We start from the raw sequence: 5,390 nt of genomic DNA, 5'->3' as shown, positions 1-5,390 counted from the left end.
AATCGAGAAGTAAACTGTACCGCATTGAGATTTGAACCCGTGGACGCTGTCTTCGTAGTCGCAATTCTTACCTATCCCGCGCACTCATATGTTTTTGTATCGCGATTCTCATATGAGACGGATTGAAATATAGGGCAGTTCTCCTATAACGCCTTTCCTGACAGCGGGCGGCTCTTAGAAGAACATTCCAACTGTGGCTGCAGTTATTCGATTTTTTTTAGCAGCCCTTCCCCGTAAAAATAATCAAACAACAGAGCATTGCTTTCTAAGATCGCTCTTCAATGGGTCCAGACGTAAGTGTTAATAAAGTTCTTTTCACTTATTCTATATAACACACATAGAAAGCGTTTTGCATATAAATAGAAATATAATTTCATCTAATTTAATATAATGAAGCCAACGTTTCATTCCACCGTGGTTTCGAGAGAAAACATATTCTCAGTCCTATAAATTTTGATTTTCAAATAACACAGTTTCTAGTCAACAAGGCATTAGCTTCCATATAACACAATACGATTTAATCTAATTTGTCTTCCACAGAATGCTTTATGTAACGCGGGATGATTTAATCCGATTTGTCTTAACTCTATGTTTTTCTTAATGCGATTTTCGCAGAACTTATTTCTTGCGTTAAATTAATTCTTAATTTCACATAACACGATTTCCATGCAACGAGTTACGAACTAATCATTTTATACGAGACTTTGCTCTATTTAATGCTTATCACTTGTTAGTGTGTAGAGTCAAGTTATTTAAAGAAAGCTGATTAGGATTAAAAGCTTCACTTTTAGATGAAGTCAAACCTTGCATATTAATATCTAGTAAATTAAAAAAAAAAAAACAAAGACCATCAAGAACTTGTCAGCTACAAAGATGTCCTATGTCGTTGTGGAAACATTGTCGCAACTTACGCATGGCCAGGTAGATTTTTTATTATCTTTTGCAAGACTGCAAGCTTGAAAAGCACCTTCACTTCGAAGCTGGATTTTGATAGTTATTATGAGGCTTAGAACTACAATTTTGTTAAAAGATAAGAACAATTTATCGAAGAGGAGGCAAAATTAATTTCAAAACCCGGACGCGTATAGTGGAGCAGTATTACAACATTACGAAAAAAGAGCATAAAGACAAATGGATTCTTAAGTTGAGTTTTTCCCATAAGAATGGAAATGAATGAATTTTCATTGCTTTAACCTTTAAAGGCGCAATACTTTTTAGCCATCACACAAATGATTTCTAACAATTTTTTCTTTTTCATTGTGTTATTGTTTTGTAAAAATCCTGATGGTCTGAGTATTTGTTTTACTTCTTTGCCTTATTGTTTTTTCTTTCTTCATCTTTTTCTTTTGCTACTCATTCCTCATTCCTCATTCCTCATCATCACATCAATTCAATGTTCAAGTTGTTAGTTAAGCATTCGAAATTGCAATTACAGTGATTAGATATTAACGCAATTAAAACCATCAACTTAACATGAAATTATTTGTCGGCATCTAAATGAATTGCAGCTTGAAGCTTACATTTGCGAAAGCAAACAATTGCACATTGAATGCACTCTAGGCGCAGACGCTTTATATTGCTTTCATGTTAACATTGCATGCGTTCTATGCGTTGAGAAAGCTGTTAGCTTAAATAGTAGATTAACTGCATCAAACAAGTACTTATTTTCTCATTAAGAGAGTACAAGAATTTTTAAGAGTTCCATCATTTTATGAATAATTTATATATATAAGTTCTTCATATAAAACGAGGAGGGAATGTAAGTATAATAAATAAAAAAATATATATATAAAAATACATGCATCTGTCCGTCCGTCTGTCCCTTTATCTGTATATTTTTCAACCTTGAACTTTGGTTAAATAAAGTTCGACACAAATCGTTCATCGCTATTCCACGTTTCACCTTATTATAGAATTTAGATTTTCCTCAATTACTGGATATCTTATCTAAATCGTTTTCTTCATTTCGTTGAGTCTAACTTCGAACCAAGTAAATGTGAAGTTATCGATTAAAGTCTTATTCTTTTTGCAATTTTTGTGCTGAAAGTTACTTGAAGTACACCTTACATCAAGTTTGCAAAATTTCTCAATGCGAATTCGCAGAAATTATGATAAATCCCTGGCCTGTCTGTCTGGCCTGTTTTTTTTTTTTACGAGTTTTTCCGATTTTTATAAAGTGATGGACTTTAATGCTTGAGCTGATGTGCAGTATCTCTTGTGTAATGTAAGAGTAAGGTGGCCATGCGTCCCGTTTGGCCATTTTCCCGAAACAGTCGCGAATTTTCGCACCCTATCTCAATTTTTTTACACCCCGAATATGTAACATTTGTCGCGAATTGTGTCAAACTACAATAGTGTGAGAATGTAAAAGTGTAAATGCATGTAATTATTAAGCCGATATAGAGATTATTTACTGAGCGAAAAGTCAAGAGTGGCGAGCCGAACCGGTTGCATAAAGAATGATTCCCCATCTAACGTTTAGCTTAGAAAAATTGTTATGGGGGAGCGCTATTTCTCCTATCGGTATTTCGCATTTCACGCTTACAGTTCAGACTTTCACTTACACGTACACTTTTTTAATTATCAAGGATTCTATTAATTTTTTTTATTTTAACATTAGATATTTCAATGGAAGGTTCGAAAAATTCATTACTGAGCAAGATCGAGGATAATTTTATTCTCTAGAAAACCTTGGAAAATTTGAAGCGAGTTGACCGCGAATTTAATAAATTCCAAGAATATATTGTTTTCTCTTTTTAGATCGCTCTTACTTATCTAGGCCAAGTACAAATTAAATGTTTTTGCCTACCGTTCGATATCCTACACCTTCACAACATAAGGCATCCTGTGGGAATAAAAAAATGGTTCAATCCGAACCGAGAGTTTATCTTCAGTGCTTTTGGATATTACAACCGTCCGGCCCATATTAATATATCCTGTACTATAAGCGTTATAGGGCACAATCAAGAAACCTAAAGAAACACTACTTTTGACTGCCTTGTGGCAACTCTATGGTATGTGCCAGCATAGCGCTGTTAGACCAATCAATCTAAGCAAGTTTGTCCGTGTTTTCTAGTATCTGTCCACTCGTCGGTCTATCCGCCTGTCTATCTGCCTGTATGTTCATACTTTCGCCAACTTTTTTTGGATTTTTCCATTATGGATTCATTACTCTCACTGATTAACACAATTATTAACGAGCTCAAAACCATGCCCAAAAAAATATTTAATTTATCGCTATATAAAGTGCGTGTGCTTATGCATATTTCTATTTCAGTGCATAGTCATTTTAGCTAAAAAAATAATGTCATACACATGTTTGTATGTGTATGTGTTTCATTAATAAAAATCAAACAATAAAATAATCGGTAAATATTAAAACATATTCTAGTAAAACTTTGCCTTATTTTTATTTTGATGTTTTCTTATTCTCTCCTTTCTCTCTTTCTCACTTTAGCTACATTTCAGCGAATCAAAACGAGTGCTAGAAGAATGGCGAAGTGGAAGATAATGGTAAGTGAGCCGTAGATCTAAAGCTTCTGCAACTCTAAGATTCTTTAATCGAGTTCGGCCGCCAGTCCTCGCCAGTGCGGCCATCAGTGTCATCCGCAGGTAAAATTGCCGAAACGTTAGAAATAAGTAGCGAAAGTTAATCATTTGACGAACGACTTAACTTGCCGCTTGTAGTTAACTATTGAAAAATTAAAAAAATCACTTTATGTAAATGCGTTTTGTTAACATTAAAAGTTTAAGCAGCAAAACAATTTTATAAATGTAAAAATATATTCATTTAAAATTCAATTTTATCCCTTTGTTGTTATTGTTTTTTTACTCTCTCATTTTTCTTTATAAATTAAGAGAAACATACGCTGGTTAGTTATGTGTTTAAGTAAATCTTAAAGAACAACAGATTTTAACAGCAGAGTGGCGCAGTGGAAGCGTGCTGGGCCCATAACCCAGAGGTCCGAGGATCGAAACCTTGCTCTGCTAATTCAAGTTGTTGTTTTTTTTTTTTTTTTCCTTTTTTTTTTATTAACCTACAATTGTACAGCATTTTAATTGCAATTGATTGGTTTTCCATCCGTCTGTCTGTCTTATCCGCTGTTTGAATTGCCCAAAATGGTAGGAATAAATAGTAAACACATTTAACTTCTTGTCATAAGGCTTTGCTTTATTTACTTACATTAAAGCAAAAAAGGGCGTGTTCTGCCTCCCAACAACGAACAATCGAAAAATAAAAATGAAAAAAATATCAATCTGTAGCCAGTTTGACAACTAACAGTCTAGCGTTAGTAGAAATGGTGGATTACACGACAGTGGAGCGCGTTCTCATTGTCGAGGAGCAATATTTCCAAAAGTAATGTACCTTTGGTCGGAATATTGATTTCAACTCTTCAACTTTGAAGAGAGTAATTGAAAAATTTAGGAAGATTGTATGGGTTCTGCCTTTGATCAAAAGTCTATGCCTGTAGTGGTCATCGAAAGTTTCGATAAAAGAGTCTAGACTTTGTGCCAAAAAAGCCATGGAATCAAGTTTCCCGATGTACTGTTGCACACATATCCCTGTATACATAATGGTTCAATAAAAAAATTGCAATTAGAAGAGAAAGCAACTCTGCTTTCTAATTAATGCAAATCATGCGGAAATTTTGGAACACACTTTATATATATATACAAATATTATGCTAAATCGCTCAGGCATGTTCATCTGTCCGTCTGTCCGCCTGTCTACTTATAAGTGAAAATACGCCCAGCGACAAAGTGAAGATACCGGTTGGTATTGAAAAAGGTCCAGCTCGCTTAACGAACACGCCCTCAGTGCAATGCAAAGTAAAAGAATCTCTCATTACTGTCGCTACTGAGAAACTACAACAATAAAATCTGTCTATACTGTTTTCATGTGAAGATGATAGGTATAAAAATGTAGGGCACAGCCGAGTATAAGTTTCATACTTATTTTTATGTTCACCACTGAAGGATGGGAGTGTATTGAACCATTTTTTTTTTCAGAGGCTCTGCTAAGTACATATTAAACCATGTCTGTCCGTCTGTTTGTTGGGTGGGTGGTGTTGGCACTTTACTGTTCGTAAATATGAAGATATTGACTGAAAATTTGGTCGGAACATTAGAAGTTTTTGCACGCAGGCTGGCATTGAAAATGGGCCAAATTGGTCAGAGCAGACGTGCGCAATGGAGCGTAAACTGAACGCAACTCCGAAATTATATAATCTGGAAGGCTGAAATTTTCCACATTTACTTTACATTTAGTTTCCTCTTCTCTCTACGTGCAAAAATGGAAACAATCGGCCACGCCCATACAAAGTTACAGGTAATTAAATTTATTATTTTTTACTTTTTTGAATTTTTCTGCTTATTTATCATGAGACAAA

The 5,390-nt window shown here is 34.5% G+C and overlaps 1 non-coding gene across 1 annotated transcript; it reads left to right on the top strand.

Moving 5' to 3' along the window:
- The first annotated feature begins 3,918 nt into the window (after positions 1-3,918).
- Trnam-cau lies at positions 3,919-3,990 on the top strand. Its single transcript has one exon. It is a non-coding gene; the product is annotated as a tRNA-Met (tRNA).
- Positions 3,991-5,390: the final 1,400 nt, after the last annotated feature.

Source organism: Glossina fuscipes, unplaced genomic scaffold (assembly GCF_014805625.2).
Source record: "Glossina fuscipes isolate IAEA_lab_2018 unplaced genomic scaffold, Yale_Gfus_2 112, whole genome shotgun sequence".
NCBI lineage: Eukaryota > Metazoa > Arthropoda > Insecta > Diptera > Glossinidae > Glossina > Glossina fuscipes.
Note: the sequence above shows the minus strand (reverse complement) of the source record. Positions and strands in the feature narration are given on the sequence as shown.